Source organism: Chiloscyllium punctatum, chromosome 45 (assembly GCF_047496795.1).
Source record: "Chiloscyllium punctatum isolate Juve2018m chromosome 45, sChiPun1.3, whole genome shotgun sequence".
In the NCBI taxonomy this organism is placed as follows: Eukaryota; Metazoa; Chordata; class Chondrichthyes; order Orectolobiformes; family Hemiscylliidae; genus Chiloscyllium; species Chiloscyllium punctatum.
The window spans coordinates 11,774,409-11,793,142 of NC_092783.1; the positions used below are offsets into that span (position 1 = coordinate 11,774,409).

General features: G+C 42.4%; 1 protein-coding gene across 6 annotated transcripts in view; it reads left to right on the forward strand.

Moving 5' to 3' along the window:
* LOC140467155 (alpha-1,3-mannosyl-glycoprotein 4-beta-N-acetylglucosaminyltransferase C-like) overlaps positions 1-18,734 on the forward strand; it is a 173,640-nt gene that overhangs the window by 99,690 nt on the left and 55,216 nt on the right. For 4 of the 6 annotated variants that reach the window (XM_072563259.1, XM_072563257.1, XM_072563260.1 and 1 more), the window contains one exon: positions 2,846-2,897. The exons of the other annotated variants lie outside the window; for them this stretch is intronic. The gene's annotated coding sequence lies outside the window, so the exon portion shown is untranslated. The remainder of the gene's footprint in view (positions 1-2,845; positions 2,898-18,734) is intronic. 6 annotated transcript variants of the gene reach the window in all.

Here is an 18,734-nt window from a genome sequence, read left to right on the forward strand (position 1 = left end):
TGCCTTCCTGTTCTTGCCACCAAAGTGGATAACCAGACATTTATCCACATTAAACTGCATCTGCCATGCATCTGCCCACTCACCTAACTTGTCCAGGTCACCCTGTAATCCCCTAACATCCTCATCACATTTCACCCTACCACCTAGCTTTGTGTCATCAGCAAATTTGCTCATGTTATTGCTGATACCATCTTCTATATCATTTACATATATTGTAAAAAGCTGCGGTCCCAGCACGGATCCCTGCGGTACCCCACTGGTCACTGCCTGCCATTTCGAAATGGAGCCGTTAATCACTACCCTTTGTTTCCTATTAGCCAACCAATTCTCTATCCAATCTAGTACTTTGCCCCCAATCCCGTGCGCCCTAATTTTACTCACTAACCTCTTGTGTGGGACTTTATCAAAAGCTTTCTGAAAGTCCAGGTACACTACATCCACTGGATCTCCCTCGTCCATCTTCCGAGTTACATCCTCAAAAAATTCAAGAAGATTAGTCAAGCATGATTTCCCCTTCATAAATCCATGCTGACTCTGACCTATCCTGTTACTATTATCCAGATGTGCCGTAATTTCATCCTTTATAATAGACTCCAGCATCTTTCCCACCACTGAGGTCAGACTAACTGGTCTATAATTTCCTGCTTTCTCCCGCCCACCCTTCTTAAAAAGTGGCACAACATTAGCCGCCCTCCAATCCTCAGGAACCGACCCCGATTCTATTGAACTCTGGAAAATAATCACCAGCGCATCCACGATTTCCCGAGCCACCTCCTTCAGTACCCTGGGATGCAGGCCATCAGGTCCCGGAGACTTATCAACCTTCAGACCTAACAGTCTCTCCAACACCAAATCCTGGCAAAAAGAAATTCCCTTAAGTTCAGGTCCTTCAGCCACTGTTACCTCAGGGAGATTGCTTGTGTCTTCCCCAGTGAACACAGATCTGAAGTACCCATTTAATTCCTCTGCCATTTCTTCGTTCCCAGTAATATATTCCCCTGCTTCTGTCTTCAAGGGCCCAATTTTTGTCCTAACCATTTTTTTGCCTTGGACATACCTAAAAAAGCTTTTACTATCCTCCTTTATATTCTTGGCCAGTTTACCTTCGTACCTCATTTTTTCTCTGCGTATTTCCTTCTTACTAATCCTCTGTTGTTCTTTAAAAGCTTCCCAATCCTCCGTTTTCCCGCTTATCTTCACTAAGTTATACATTTTCTCTTTTAACCTTATATGTTTCTTTACTTCCCTCGTCAGCCACGGCCGCCCATGTCTCCTCCTGGGATCTTTCTTCCTTTTAGGAATGAACTGATCCTGCATCTTCTGCATTATACACAGAAATATCTGCCATTGTTCCTCCACAGTCTTCCCTGTTAAGGTATTGAACCATTGAACTTTGGCCAGTTGCTCCCTCATAGCTCCATATTTCCCTTTATTCAACTGAAATATTGTCACTTCAGATTGTACCACTCCCTCTCAAATTGCAGATTGAAGCTTATTGTATTATGGTCACTACTTCCCAATGGCTCCTTCACTTCGAGGTCACTGACCAATTCTGGTTCGTTACACAATACCAGATCCAGAATCGCCTTATCCCTGGTCGGCTCCAGCACCAGCAGCTCTAAAAATCCATCTCTGAGGCACTCCATAAAGTCTCTTTCTTGAGGCCCGATACCATCCTGATTCTCCCAGTCTACCTGCATGTTAAAATCCCCCATAACAACTGTAGTAACATCTTTGCGACAAGCCAATTTCAGCTCCTGATTCAACTTACCTCCAACATCCAGACTACTGTTTGGGGGCCTGTAGATGACTCCCATGAGGGTCTTTTTACCCTTAGTGTTTCGAAGCTCTATCCACATTGACTCTACATCCCCTGACTCTAGGTCCGCCCGCGCAAGGGACTGAATATCCTCCCTTACCAACAAGGCCACCCCACCCCCTCTGCCCGTCAGTCTATCCTTACGATAGCACGTGTAGCCTTGAATATTCATTTCCCAGGCCCTGTCCCCATGAAGCCACGTCTCAGTTATCCCCACAATATCATATCTGCCAATTTCCAAAAGAGCCTCAAGCTCATCCACCTTGTGTCTAATGCTTCGTGCATTCATATATAGAATTTTTAATTTGTTACTGCTCTCACCCTTCCCCTCAACCCTTATTTCACTCAACTTTACAGCATGATGCCTTTTCCAGTTTTCTGCCTCCTTGATACAGTTGTCTTTCTTGACTTCTCTTGTTCTAACTACCCCTTCAATTTCTTTTTTAAACATCCAGCTTGTCCCCTCCCCCCCGCTACTTAGTTTAAATGTACCGGTGTTGCAGCAGAAAACCTGCCTGCCAGAATGCCGATCCCTGTTCTATTAAGGTGCAAGCCGTTAAGGTGCAAGTGTTAAAGTTCACTTGAGAATGTAAATTTTTAAAAACGTTTTGCAATTTATGTATGAAGGAACTGAAACCAACATGGCAATTCTAAAAGATGAGCGTCTTAGCAAATAATCCAGGTCTTTTTCAATATATCATTTCAGTTACATCACACTGTAAACCTTTGCTATAAATTCTGTGTCTTACAACTTTATATTCCACAACCACCCGATGAAGGAACAGCGCTCTAAAAGCTAGTGCTTCCAAATAAACCTGTTGGACTATAACCTGGTATTGTGTGATTTTTTTTTAACTCACTATTAGTAGTTCAGCAAAGTTCCATCATGCTTAAAGCATTAGCGAAAAGCAACAATAGTTTGGTTTTCTTCTTCCTTTCCTTTATATTTATTATGATTCATCTATCCTGGTATGTAAACTTGTATTTGGTTTCCCAGTATGACTGCACATCTTTCCTCTTTATCAGGGGTGGAAACTTACGGCCAGAAATCGAAAAACCAGATCAGCAACCTCTCCAGGTGAGTTGCAAAACTCTAAGTTAGCAATTTAAATGTGTTATGACAATGGTTCATAAGGTATGGTGATCAGAAAATGTAGTCAGGTTAATTTGAATGCTGGGATACAGCTGTGATAATCTGTTTAAAATGAATCAGTGTTTTATCTTGAGGTAAATAATGGTCTTGTGATAAGATTTAGTCAAGAATGAATTTTCAAGGGCAGTTCTGTTCTTAACAGGAGCAAAGATAAAATAAACTGTTTGAAAATGCTTTAAAATGTACAAAGGAAATGTTCAATCAAGTTTTCCTTTCAAGTTTGAATGAAAAGTGTTAACCTTGCAGAGTCTTGTTCAAATAGCTGGAGACAATTTATCAAGTTCCCTCTAGGAATGTCTCAACACCTCTTTTTCTCACAAGTTGCGTTAGTATAAATGTAAACACAGCCTCTTTAAACACTGTAATTGCTTTGACACATCGGTAGGTTTTCCCTGGTGTGTATAGCAAGCAACACTTGCTGTTTAGACTGAAAAATATATTTTGGCATTTTTCCAGGGAAAAATATTCCCTTGTTAAAATGCCTGTTTCAACTGCTTCAGAGATGCAGCAATTAATAGTTTCACTGTCACTATTATTGAGGCAAACTTTTATTTCCGTCTAATCAATGAATTTAAATTCCGATAATTGACGTACAGAGATTTGAACCTATGTCCTTAGTTTGTGAATTACTACTTCCAGTGAGGTTTAACTTGACGCTATGATCTCCCCAACAATTTGTTGCTGAAAATTAGCTTTTAACAAATATGGAGTCTCTTTCTTTATTTCGTTATTGTTGGAGATTTAATAAGAATACTTTATCTTTCTGTTGCTTTCATTGGTTGCTCTTAATTGTGTATTTCCAATGTCTATTTCATTGTCTGCACATGATTTTCCATTGAATTAAATATTCTAATGCCCTACTTGATATTCTACAAGTCTGGTAAGGATTCTTTAATCTTACCACTTGAAGAGAAACTGCTGTTCACACAGGCCTCCGATCCTTTGAGGACACCATGCTGAAATGACTTTCTAGTCACTATAAATTGCCATTGCAAAACTCTACTAATAGTTCATGTGCAGCTGGAAATGCAAACACAGTTCACTCATTGATGACTGCAACATGTAGGCCATTATTTTGTAAATCTGACTTTCTTAAATAATAATGTGGAGATTCCTGTGTTGAACTAGGGTGGATAAAATCAGAAGTCTCACAACACCAGGCTATAGTACAACAGGTTTTTTTTAAGTCAAAGCACTGCTTCTTCATCAGGTAAGTAAACCTGTTGGACTACAGCCTGATGTCATGTGACTTTGGATTCTTAAGTAATTCTTAAATTCATTTCATACGATCCTGTAATTTTTTTTGCAATCTTTCATTACAGGGTACATTGAATTTACTAGTTATGTTGACACTCAAGTTACCACTCAAGTTGTGCAAAAGTTGATGGAGAATGTGACCCTAGTGTATTTACACAGCCCAGTGCTGCATCTCCCATTCTCCTGCAGTTAGTCAGCATTTAAAATGATCACACCCAGAGAAGGGTATTGTTTTCAAAAGGATTGTAATAATTCTTAATGGGACACGTTGGAGCAGCACAGTGGGTCGTTGGTTAGCACTGCTGCCTCACAGGCTGGGTTTGATTCTGGCCTCAGGTGATTATCTGTGGAGTGTGCATATTCTCCCCTTTAAAAATCACACAACGCCAGGTTATAGTCCACCAGGTTTAATTGGAAGCAACTTGGTTTCAGAACGTCACTCCTTCATCAGGGGATTTTTAACTTTGTACACCCCAGTCCAACACCGACTTCTCCATATTCTCCCTGTGTCTGCGTGGGTTTCCTCCGGGTGCTCCGGTTCCCTCCCACAGTCCAAAGGTGCACAGGGCAGGTGAACTGGCCGTGCTAAATTAACCAGAGTATTCAGGGATGTGTAGGTTAAGTGCATTAATCAGGGGTAAATTTTTAATGGGGAATGGGTTTGGATAGGATACTCTTCAGAGGGTCAGTGTAGACGTGTTGGGCCAAAGGGCTGTTTCCACACTGTCGGGATTCTATTTTCAGGTAACAATGCATTGCCAGTGAATAGCAATTTTGGTGATGATTAGTTGGGTGTGGTGGACCAAGTATCTATAACAGCTACAGAAGTGAACTGTGATGAATGCAGCTGAATACGTAGTACAGCATATGTAGGTCCTGGCTGTTTAATATTAAATGTACTTTTCTGCTGTCACAGGAAACCTTCCAGCCTTTGTGGAAGGATTAATCATGATCTTGATTGCCTTGGTTTGAATTAATAATGAGTTGTCTTTAATTTTTAACATGCTGCCTGAGGTTAAAATTTTTAATGCAATGACAAAGTTAAATTAGTGTAAACGACATCATTTTTTACAGCCCCATTAAGTATTATTACACTCCTTTTGAAAATGATACCCTTTTCCGGGTCTGACCATTTTAAATGCTGACTAACAGCAGGACCTATTGATTTCTTGGAGCATGGGAGATACAGCAAAGGGCTGTGTAAGTACACCATGGTCACATCGACAGGAATGCTGTTCCAAGCTGGGGCACTTTGCTGTAGCGAGTGAGCTCAGCTCAGTGTAACACTTTGGAAGTTACAATGTATTTCATTTTCCCTGGCATAGTTAGGGCAGATTCTTGGATCAACAGGGGATTTCTCCTCCTCTGTAAACTCTTAGGGCTCCTCTTGGAATTCCTCCCACCCAACACCCCACTCCCCTGCAGTACTTTCACTTCCCCCGTCCCTCTCACTCATGATCTCTGTCATATGTTCCCCCATACACAGTCATAGAGTCATATAGCATATATGGTCCAGCTAGTCCATGCCAACCAAGTATCCCAAACTAAACCAGTCCCACTTAGCTGTGTTTGGCCTATATCCCTCCGAGCCATTCCTATTCGTGTGCTTATCCAAACATCTTCAAATGATGTAACTGTACCTACATCCATCACTTCCTCTGGCAGTTCATTCTACATATGAACCACTCTCTGTAAAAATAACAAAATAAAGTCACCCCTCATGTCCTTTTTATGACTTTCTCCTCTCACCTTAAAAATATGTCCCTTAGTTTTGAACTCCCCCATCCACCATCGGGAAAAAGACCCTTGCAATTTTCACCTTATATGTGCCCCTCATGTCTGTATAAACCTCTATACGGTCACCCCTCAACATCCTATGCTTCAGTGAAAGAAGTCCCAGCCTCTGCTTATAACTGATACCAGGATATTACTAAGAATGGAGAGTAAATTTTTTTCTGAACCCTCTCCCATTAATAATATCCTTCCTATAGCAGGACAACCAGAACTACACACACTACTCCAGAAGAGGCCTCACCAACTTCCTGCACGTTCTCAACATGAACTCGCAACTCCTATACTCAAACATCTGAACGATGAGGGCAATCATGCTAAATGCCGCCTTAACCACTCTGTCCACGTGTGGCGCAACTTTCAAAGAATTATGAACCTGAGTCTCTGAGGTTGTCTCCCTCAACATTGGGCTTCCTGCTGGTATCTCTGCCCTGTTGTTGCCCACAGCCTCAATCAAAAGCCTGTCATCATTATCTTTCTGTACATCGTCATGCACAGCACAGCCAGCAATGCAGGCGTGGGCACTGAACATTGTCACTGTCAACATGTTGACAACACTTTTTGCACTGTATCACCTTGGTGATGCTATGTTGCAACAAGAAGAGCAACTGTGTTTATATAGCATCTTTAATGTAGCAAAATATTCCAAGGCATTATACTGGAGGATACTCAAAGAAAATGTGAAGGCATGCCACACAGTAGAAAAGTTATTCTTCACTGCAGCTCTTTTGGACGTGACTGAGGAATTCCAGAATAATCACAAATGTTTACTTTGCATTGGAGGATATTTTCTGAATGATTAGAAACTTACAGAATAGAAGGCAGCCATTCAGCCAATCTTACCTGTGCTGGAGGTTGTGCTTACCTCATCTTACATCATTTCATTTTGTCCATATCCTGGTTAGTTATTCATCCACAAGCTAATGATCTGGCATTATGGATGATCCTCAATCATTAGCCTCCGTTTCTGCCACCTCCAGTGAGAACGCACCACCAAACACACATTCCCCTACCCTCCCCTGTCAGCCTTCTGCAAGGATTGTTCCCTCTGGGATGTCCTGGTCCACTCCTGGTATCCCACCCGTCCACAGCCCTATGGCTCCTTCTGTAACATCAGCCCATTTATTTCCCCCTCCCTCAGTATCCAAGTTCCCAAACACATCTTCCAGGTGAAGTGATGCTCTGTCCACAAAAATAAATACCCTGAGCTTCCAGTTGCTTGTCCCTTCAACAAACCACCCTGTTCCCCAGCCAATATCTCTGTCTCAGGCTTTCTGCAATGCTCCAGTGCAGCCTGGAAGAACAGCATCTCATTTTCTGCTTGGGAACTCTACAGCCTCTGGATTCAACATCACATTCAACAATTTCACAACTTGAGGCACCTCCCCCCATGTTCCTACCCATTACCCATTGTTAGCTGTTAATTGTCCCAGTTGGTAGCCTCTTCATTCTCCCAGGCTGATCATTGTTCACTCCTGGAACTGTTCTTCTCTCTCTTTGGGCTCTATCTCCACTGATCATTTATTCCTTACCCCCTTCCCCCACCCTATCTTCTGCAACTGTTTCCTAGCTACCATCAGTTCTGAGGAAGGGTTCACTGGACCGACATACGTTAACTCTGATTTTTCTCCCCAGATGCTGTTAGACCTGTTGAACTTTTCCAGCAATTTCTGTTTTTCTCATGTTGCGTATTGGCTTGGACTGTATCAATATCTGAGGATTTGCGAATGGTACTAAACTTTGTACAATTCTAATCATAGGTTGGAGGGAAAGTCACTGGTGAAGCAGTTAAATTGCTTGGGGCTAGGACCTTGCCCTGAAGAATACCTTTAGCAATGTCCTGGGCTGAGATAATTGGCTTCAAGCTACATAGCCTTTGCACTAGAAATATCTAAAAATCTGGTGAATTTTTCCTTTAATTCTAATTGAGTTCAGTTGTGCTAAGTCACCCTGATCCACAGTCAGTTAGATATTGCTATGATGGTAAGGGCAGTCACTTGCACTGAGCCTTCTATATTCAAATAAGATTCAAAGTTTGTGGCCTTCAACTCTACAGTTATTGCCTTGGAGCATGCTTGTTGGTTAGTTCATGCCATGTTCAATCCTCTTCCTGCTCAGAAACCAATTGTTGCAACCAAAATGCATTTCTTCTTTTAAGAGGTGTGTATTCAAATATAGAAGCCCAGACTGCTTTTAAATTATTCTAACCTCCTGTGAAGATAGGTTTCATGCTGAGTCTTGCAGCCATTTAACAGCACGCTATTGTTGGGCTGAATGCTTTAGTGTGCTGCCAACATTGCCACAAACAGTCACAGGCTAATTGTCGATAACAATGACTATATCTGTTTACTGGTCCTGATCATGTTTTACCCTGCACGTTAGTAATACATTTTAGTGTTTAGTTTAGGTTTTGCCTTTTTGATTGTTTCTCACAGCATCACTTGTGCTCCCATTTTAACTTCAGTTCTCAACTGTATTTCTCATAATCTCCAGGCTATTGACTGAATCCTGCTCCTGCTACTTGTTCAAACTTTTCTTTCTCAGTTTTAATTTTTGTAAGCTTTTTTTTTATTATCCAGGACATATTAGCTGTGAATGTTCTGCCTTTTACCTTTAAAGGAATACGCCTTGCTTTTATCTGAATTTTCTTCAATTAATTATTGGGTAGACTGAAGCCATTGTCTACGATTGCTGCTGTAAACACCTCAGTCACACATACTTGCTAAGGATAGAGATGGAGTCTAAGGTTGATCCATATGGTTTGCAAACTGTGGTATCTTCGATCCTGAAATGAGCATTCAACCTCATCCACACAATTAATATGATGTTTATATCGTCCACCTTTATAATAATCGCCTGACTTGCTCCCTGTCTCAGTTCGTCAGCTGCTGCAGTCCTCATGTAAACTTTTGTTCCATCTAGACTTACCTATTCTCAAACATGCCTTCCCACATTCTACCCTTCCAAAACTTGACAGTATCCAAAACTTGACAGTATCCAAAACACTGCTGAACATCGTTTTACGTGCACCAAGCCATTCACCCATCAGCCATGTCTTTCCGGACTGACAGTGGCTCCTGGTGAAGCAACATGCCTATTTGTTTAAATTATTATTCTTGCTTTTGAATCCCACTGTATTTTCACCCTTCCCAATCTATGTAAACTCCTTCAGTCCCACATTATGCTGACATATGTGTTTCTCTATTTCTGGCCTCTTGGAACTTTCTCCATTCTCATCACTGCATAGGGTGTTGAAGGGACTTGTTAGGGTAGATGCTGAGCGATTGTTTCCACTGGATAGGGAATCTAAAATAGTGGGCAAAATGTCAGGATAAGGTGCTGGTTGTAGAAGATTGAGATGAGAAATGCCTTCACTCAAAGGGTTGTAAATTGTATGAGTTCTGAGCACCGGAGGGTTGCTAGAATCTCCCATCATTGAATACATTCGGGCTTGGATAAGCAGTTTATTGGTGTCTTGCAGATTCAAGAGATAAGAGGAGTGGGCAAATCAGCTTCTAGTCAGCCATTTCGATATTGAATAGCAAAGGAGCTTCGACTGACTGTAAGATCCATTCCTCCCCTTGTTGTGTTCTTGTGGTTTGATACTGTACCTTCAGTTATCTGGGCCCTAAGTTATGCAATTCCCTCATTGAATCTCTCCATGACTGTACCACTTTTTTTGCTCCTTTCAAACATCTCCTAAATGTTAACTTCTGCCCTGGGATTCCCTTGCGTAGCTCAGTGTCACATCTTTTGGTTTGTAATAACTCCTAAGACTTGCTTTGGGATGGTTTACTATGTTAAAGATGCAGTATGGTTCTATTGTTCGAGTTTGAATCCCATGTCTTGCTCTGTTGCTGCCTTAACTTGTAAATGCCTTTTTCAAGCTCATTAATTACATTGTGCAATAAGCTAACAATGTTAATATATGCACAGTGATAAAAACAAGCAGAGGAATTGGGGAAATTTTGTGCAAAGTTGATTTCACTTTCACGTTTTAAAAAAAAATTTTGTGGTTCGCACCATATAGTCATAGAGATGTACAGCACAGAAACAGGCAAGAATGGTTGTTGCAGCATCTGGGATTTAGATGTTTCAGTAAAAATAGAGAAAATGGTTAAAGAGGGGGTGGTGTGGCACTGTTAGCCAAGGACAATATTATGCTTGCAGAAAGGGCGTTTGAGAACTCATCTACTGGGGTAGTATGGGCTAAGATTAGAAATGGGAAAGGAGGGATTACCCTATTGGGAGTTTTCTATAGGCCTCCAAATAGTTCCAGAGATGTAGAGGATAGGATAGCAAAGATGATCCTCGATAGGAGCGAGATTGACAGGGTAGTTGTTACAGAAGACTTTTACTTTCCAATAAGAATACTATAGTTCAAGTAATTTAGATGGGTCAGTTTTTGTTCCGTGTGTGCAGGAGGGTTTCCTGACACTGTATGTAGACTGGCCAACAAGGGACAAGGCCACATTAGATTTGGTACTGGCTAATGAACCCAGCCAGGTGTTAGATTTGGAGGTAGGTGAGCACTTTGGTGATAGTGACCACAATTCGGTTATGTTTAGTTTAGTGATGGAAAGGGATAGGTATATACCGCAGAGCAAAGTTTATAGCTAAGGGAAAGGCAATCACGATGCGATTAAGCAAGATTTAGGATGCATAGGATGGGGAAGGAAACAGCAAGAGATGGGCACAGTTGAAATATGGAGCTTATTCAAGGTACAGCTACTGCGGGTCCTTGATAAGTGTGTGCCAGTCAGGCAGGGAGGAAGCTATAGAGTGCAGTAGCCGTGGTTTGCTAAGGAAGTTGAATCTCATGTCAAGAGGAAGAAGGTGGCGGCTTATGTTAGGATGAGATGTGAAGGCTCAGATAGGGCGTTGAGCTACAAGTTAGCCAGAAAAGACCTAAAGAGAGAGCTAAGAAGAGTTAGGAGGGGCCATGAGAAGTCATTGGCAGGTAGGATCAAGGAAAACCCTAAAGCTTTCTCTAGGTATATCAGGAATAAAAGAATGACTAGAGTAAGGTTAGGGCCAATCAAACATAGTAGTGGGAAGTTGTGTGTGGAGTCAGAGGAGATAGGGGAAGCACTAAATCAATACTTTTCATCAGTGTTCACACTAGAAAAAGACAATGTGATCAAGGAGAATACTGAGATGTAGGCTACTAGACTAGATGGGATTGAGGTGCATAAGGAGGAGGTGTTAGCAATTCTGGAAAGTGAAAAATATGGACTGGATGGGATTTATCCTAAGATTCTCTAGGCAGCCAGGGAGGAGATTGCAGAGCCTTTGGCTTTGATCTTTACATCATCATTGTCTACAGGAGTAGTGCCAGAAGACTGGAGGATAGCAAATGTTGTTCCCTTGTTCGAGAAGGGGAGTAGAGACACCCCTGGAAATTATAGATCTGAGAGCCTTACTTTGGTTGTGGATAAAGTGTTGGAAAGGGTTATAAGAGGCAGGATTTATAACCATCTAGAAAGGAATAAGTTGATTAGGGATAGTCAACATGGTTTTGTGAAGGGTAGGTCGTGCCTCACAAACCTTACTGAGTTCTTTGAGAAGGTGACCAAGCAGGTGGATGTGGGTAATACAATTAATGTGGTGTATATGATTTCAGTAAGGAGTTTGATAAGTTCCCCACAGGAGGCTATTGCACAAAATACAGAGGCATGGGAGTGGAAGTTCTTTAGTGATTTGGATCGGAGATTGGCTAGCTGAAAGGACACAGAGGGTGGTGGTTGATGGGAAATATTCATCCTGGACTTCAGTTACTAGTGGTGTACTGCAAGGATCTGTTTTGGGGGCACTGCTGTTTGTCATTTTTATACATTACCTGGATGAGGTTATAGAAGGATGGGTTAGTACATTTTCGGATGACACTAAGGTCGGTAGAGTTGTGGATAATGACAAAGGATGTTGTAAGTTACAGTGGGACATAGATAAGCTGCAGAGATGGGCTAAGAGGTGGCAAATGGAGTTTTAATGCAGAAAAGTGTGAGGTGATTCACTTTGGAAGGAGTAACAGGAATGCAGAGTACTCAGCTAATGATGAGATTCTTGATAGTGTAGATGAGCAGAGAGATCTCGGTGTCCAGGGTACATAGATCCCTGAACGTTGCCACCCAGGTTGATAGGGTTGTTAAGAAGGCATACAGTGTGTTCGCTTTTATTGGTAGAGGGATTGCGTTTTGGAACCATGAGATCATGCTGCAGCTGTACAAAACTTCGGTGCGTCCACTTTTGGAGTATTGCGTATAGTTCTGGTCACCGCATTATAGGAAGGATGTGGAAGCTTTGGAAAGAGTTCAGAGGATATTTACTAAGATGTTGCCTGGTATGGAGGGATGGGCTTAGGAGGAAAGGCTGAGGGACTTGAGGTGATTTTCATTAGAGAGAAGGTTGAGAGGTGACTTAATTGAGACATATAAAATAATCGGAGGGTTAGATCGGGTGGACAGTGAGAGCCTTTTTCCTCTGATGGCGATGGCTAGCAAGAGGAGATGTATCTTTAAACTGAGAGGTGATAGAAGTAGGACAGATGTCAGAGGTAGTTTCTTTTCTCAGTAGTAGGGGTGTGGAGCGCACTACCTGCAATAGCAGTAGACTCACTAACTTTAAGGGCATTTAAATGGTCATTGGATAGGCATATGGACAAGAATGGAATAGTGTAGGTTAGGTGGGCTTCAGGCTGATTCCACAGGTCGGTGCAACATCGAGGGCTGAAGGGCCTGTATTGTGCTGTTATGTTCTATGTCATCAAATCACAATGTAATATTGACATGGTGATCTGTTTGTGATGTTTGAGAGACCAACATTAGCCCCAAACTGTGCAGGATTGTATCTACTGTCCCTAATGTAGAACATAGGGATCTTCTTACACCCAACATCTCGCCAGAAAACCAGTTCCTCTAATAGTGCTGCACTTCCTCAATGCAGCACCTTTGGAGTCAGCTGAGGTGAGCTACTGTTTTAGGAAGCATGAACATGTGGCTCAGAGGCAAGGTGCTTTGATAAGCCTTTGCTGGTGCCACTATTTCCCAATGGAAGAGTCTTTTAGGCTTGAAGGAAGGAAAGAAAAATTGGGGAAAAGAAATTTAAAAAGTGGGTAAAATTCGAGGTGTGCCCCACAGTGATGAACAACAACGGTAAAAGTCTTGATAAACTGACAGATTAATGCCGCTCTAGTTTGCAGAAATGAAGCTGCATTGAGATGATTTATCCAAAGATAAGAGCTTTTTGTCTCCTTTGGGTACAACATAATGAAACTAACAGATGCCAGAGCCTAGCTGCAGTCAGCAGAATATCAAGAGCTTTATCACCCAATTAACTGGATATGGATTGTCACAGTTTCACCATGCTAACTGTTACCCTTAAAATAACTAGCAGGCAATTACTGAGCTATTTGTTACTGTCAGATATTTAATAAGCAGCATCATTTTAACATTACTTTAGAAAATAAGAGAACCGGACAACAGTTAAAAAGGTAATAATGCAGTTAAGAAATAGGAATTGCAGTAAACGCACAACAAATCAGCCTGCAGCTACAAAAGGTAAGTTCACAGGCTATCGTGTAATCCCTTTGGTTTGCTTACATGTGTTTGTTGGGCGTGGAGATGAATTCTGGACAGGTTTTCTCTTTTACTGGTGGTTTTACATTTAATTGTGAGTGTAGAAATTAGATAAATAAACCATCTCTTGCTAGCTTTGAATAACGGAGGAAGAGTTGGGCTATTTTCCAGTGGCAGTTGTCCAGAGTGGCCGGACCACTTTATAATCAGAACTCCTCACACCATCAGTTTTGGTCCCCAGACACAGGTTTGCCCTACATCAGGAGGGCAAAATCCATCAGAGTTTAGTGCAAGTTTCAAGTAAATTCTTGAGTCCTCCTTCCATGCCAGAGATTGATATACATCATTCAGTTACCATGCTGATCTGTTGCTATTGGCTTGTTGTCTAAATCAGTGTTCAGGATTACAGTGGCTGGACATGCACTCTGCAGGTTAATTAATATTATGTGAAATCTGAGATATTAAAATGGACGTTTGTCGATGATGCATGGACTTTGGAGATCTGCTAGCTTTCCTGATCGATGTTAGGATTTGAAATGAGCCCATTAAAATTGTGATCTAAGTGGAAAGTATATCTTGTCACAAGGTTATAAAATATGCACTATCGTCTTAATTCTATCAACTGGGCCTTTATTTAAAAGCCATTTGAATGAGCCAATGCGTTATGTTTTAACATGTCTGAAGAGATGATCTGATCCACAAGAGAGACCTTGTTTCCATAAACCCCTCGATTAATAGGAGACATATCTGGGCATAATACAAAGTAAAACGCTGTAGAAGATGGAAATCTTACATAAAAAGAGTGCTGGAGAAACTCCATCGGTTTGGCAGCATCCGTGGGGAGAGAAATTGTGAACATTTTGAGTTGGAGGTGATCATTGTTCAACTGAACCCTTTTCATGTCTGGACATTATTTCCTTTTCCTTTTCAGAATTTCATGCTTGTTATTGTTTTACTGATCTAGAAGATGCCTAAGGACAATGAGCAACAGCCACTTCTTCTGTCGAAAGTACCTGAAACAAAGGGAATCCATAAGGCAAAAAGAGTGCCAACAACACCCTTTCTGTTTCGATGGCATCTTGACAGCCTTGCACAATAGAAGATCCAAACCATGAAATTTGTATGAATTATCTCCATTGTGTGCTGATGCTCAGCTGTCCTATGATTGAAGTGCCTCCTGGGAAGGGCAATCATTACAAACTTGTCTGTTTGTTATGGCAAAGTGGTTACGTCAAGTTCGTCTGCGGGGGACAATAACCAGTTCTCTCTGAATAGATGTTTTTCAAGTTCTAACCCTATCTTTCTCACAAGTTGGAATACATCAGAGATTTTAAAATTAAAAGAAACTTCAAGTGCCAAAGAATCGACTCCAGAAAAGGACAATGAGTAAAAGAGAACGTGTCTCCTCCTTGAACATGGTTGCAGCCCTATCAGAACTTCACGACCAACATCAGAACATATATTTCTTTCTGTCTTGTGGACTTGATCACTTCATTTCCACCTCCCACATCCTGTAAATTTATTCTCGTCTTTGAATTAATTTGATTTATTGTGGTCACTTGTACCTAAGTACAGTGAAAAGCTTTGTTTTGTGAGCAGTACATGCAGCTCAAAGCAAACAAGGACCTGCAGATCACAGGGTGCTTAGAATGAGGCATACAAGTAACAACTGCATGGGAAGTGTGCAGAGCAAGACCAACATTATTTAAAGTCAGAGAGTCCATTCATCAGTCTAATAACAGCAGGGAAAAAGCTGTTCTTGAACCTGTTGGTGCATGTTCAAGCTTCAGTATCTTCTGTCTGAGGGGTGGGAGGGGTCTTTGTTGGCAGCCTTTCCGCAGTAATGAGAAGTGTAAATGGAATCCATGGATAGAAGATTGGCCTCCATGATGGACTGGGCTATGCACACAACCTTCTATGGTTTCATTATGCCCTGGGGAGACCAGTTACTGTACTAGGCTATTATGCACCTGGACAATATGCTTTTTATGGTGCATCTGTAAAGATTGGTGCAAAGTCCAGGACAGGTTGTCAGTTATCATCACTCCGAAGAACTTGATGTTCTCAACTTTTCCCACCTCCGTTCTGTTGATGTAGATGGTGCAGGGCATGTCCTCTTCCGTTCTTCCTGAATTCAATGATCACTTCTTTAGTTTTGTTGATGGTGAGGGAGAGGTTGTTATCATTGCACAACAATGCCAAGCCTTATCTCTTTCCTGTATTCTGATTCATCATTGTTTGATATCTGTCCTACCATGGTGGTGTTGTCAGCAAACTTGTAGATGCGTTCGTTTGAAATTTGGCAACACTGTCGTGGGTGTACTGGGAGTATAGTGGGGGGGCTGAGAATGCATCCTTAATCGGGTAGGGGTGAAGGTACAGGTTTCCAGTGTTGAGGGTTATCGTGGAGAAGGTGCAGTTGTTTATTTTCACTGATTGCGGTGTGTGGGTCAGGAAGTTGACGATCCAGTTGCAGAGGGCGGAGCCAACACCTAGGTCTAGGTCTTTTGAGATTAGTCTGGAAGGGATAATGGTGATGAAGGTAGAGCTGTAGTTGACGAGTCTAATGTAGGTGTCCTTGCAATCTAGATGTTCCAGGGATGAGCATAGGGTGAGGGAAATGAAACATGGACCTGTTTCGTCAGTAGGCAAATTGCAGGCTGGGAGGCTAATGTTATGGACTATGACTAGCGCCTTGAAGCATTGGTCCTAGCAGTGATTATGGAGGTCAGAGCCACTGGGCGGTTGTCATTAAGGCACATTGAACGTGTTTTCTTTGGTACTGGGATGATGGTGGTCTTGAAGCAGGTGGGGACCTCTCCTTGTGGGAGGGAGAGGTTGAAGATGTCGGTGAATAACTGCCAGCTTAGCTGGGGCAACCATCCGGGTCCAGTGCTTTCCTCGGTATGACTCTGGAAAGCCCAATCTGATGTCTACAGGAGGGAGCTAACTGAGAACATCATGGAGAGGTATGCCTTTGTCCACTATCTTGCTCTACTTCATTGCGTATTCTATTATGTTCTGTAGGCCTTGCCACAGGTGGCAGGTATCTGTATATTTGGTTTGGGCCTCTAACATGGTCTGGTACAGTCCCTTGGCTTCCCTGGCTTTGCAAAGGTCATATCTAGATTTTCTGTATAGGTCTGGGTCATCCAACTTGAATGCTGCCTGCCTGGTCTTCAGTAGGCAGTGAACTTCCTGGTTCATCCAAGATTTCCAGTGGGGAAACACCTGGAATGACTTCTTTGGCACACAGTCCTCCGCGCACTTGCTAATGAAGTCCGTGACTGTGGAGACATACCCGTGTAAGTCTTCCGCTGAGTACTTGAATATGGTCCAGTCCACCGATTCCAAGTGTTTGTGTTCGAGGCTAGATTCAGGACGGAGTAGGTCTAGGAAAACCTAACAGCAAAATTCACAACTGATCTTGGAGGAACCTGCTTGGAGAGGTCACAGCACAGAAACAGATAAGTGAATAGTTTTAAGTATAGCATTGCTGTAAATCTACAATAGTGAGGAGAGTGGGTTCTTTCTTGATTATGTTTTTATTGGATCTGTCTCTTAATTAAATTTTAAAAATATAAGCCATAAATATTAAATTAGCCTGGAGTAGTGTTTTGTAGAGCAATAAGATGGTGCTATTTTCTGGGTCTGTAGATTGGAAGGAGCAAAATGGTCTTTAGTAGAGTGATGTGCTCTTCTTGTCAGATATGAGAGTTTCAACAGAGTTTACAGATTACTGAGGATTATATCTGCAATAAATGCCATTGGTTACGAATCCTGTCAGATGGATCGCTTGGAGCGACAGTTAGAGGCAATGAGGAATTTACAAGTGCTAGGGGGTGTGATGGATGGTAGTTATAGGAAGGGAGAAAAGCCGCAGGTATGGTCAGGTAGATGGGTTAACTCCAAGGAAGACAGGAGAGGTAGGCAGGTAGTGCTGCCTTTTGTGGCTGTTCCCCATTTCAAACAAGTATGCTATTTTGGAAAATGGAGGGGGTGATGGACTTTCGGGAGAACGTAGCACGAACAGCCAAGTTTCTGGTATCAAGACAGGCTCTAATGTAATGAGGGGTATATCAGGTTCCAAGCAATTGATTGTGTATGGGGACTGTCTGACTAGAGAGGCAAGACAGACGTTTCTGCGGCCAGCAATGAAAAATCAGCATGGTGTGTGGCCTCCCTGGTGGCGGGATCAAGGATGTTTCAGTGAGGGTGCAGAATGTTCTCATAGGGGAGAGGGACCAGCAGAAGGTCGTTGTACACATTGGAACCAATGACATATGAAAGGAAAAGGATGAGATTCTGAAGGGAGAATATAGAAAGTTAGGCAGGAATTTAAAAAGGAGGTCCTCGATGGTTGTCATACCTGGATTACTACTTGTGCTACGAGCTAGTGAGGGTAGGAATAGGGGGATAGGGCAGGTGAATGCACGGCTGAGGGGCTGGTGTATGGGAGATGGATTCACATTTTTGGATCATTGGAATCTGTTCTAGGGTAGAAGTGACCTGTACAAGAAGGACGGATAACACCTGAATTGAAAGGGGACTGATATACTGGCAGAGAGATTTGCTAGAGTTGCTCGGGGATTCAAACTAATAAGGAAGGGGGATGGGACCCAGGCAGATACTGAGGAAACAGATCAGTCTTAGACTGGTACAGTTGAGAAAAGAGTCATGATTAGAATGGTGCTGGAAAAGCACAGCAGGTCATGTGGGCAGCACGGTGGCACAGTGGTTAGCACTGTTGCCTCACAGTGCCAGAGACCCGGGTTCAATTCCCGCCTCAGGCGACTGACTGTGTGGAGTTTGCACATTCTCCTCGTGTCTGTGTCGGTTTCCTCCGGGTGCTCCGGTTTCCTCCCACAGTCCAAAAATGTGCAGGTCAGGTGAATTGGCCATGCTAAATTGCCCTTAGTGTTAGGTGTAGGGGAATGGGTCTGGGTGGGTTGCGCTTCGACGGGTCGGTATGGACTTGTTGGGCTGAAGGGCCTGTTTCCACACTGTAAGTAAGCTAATCTAGTCAGGCAGCATCCAAGGAGCAGGAAAATCAACATTTTGGGCAGGAGCCCTTCATCAGGAGAGGATAGGCCCCTCAAAGATCAGCAACGTGGATTTTCTGTGGAGCCACAGAAAATGG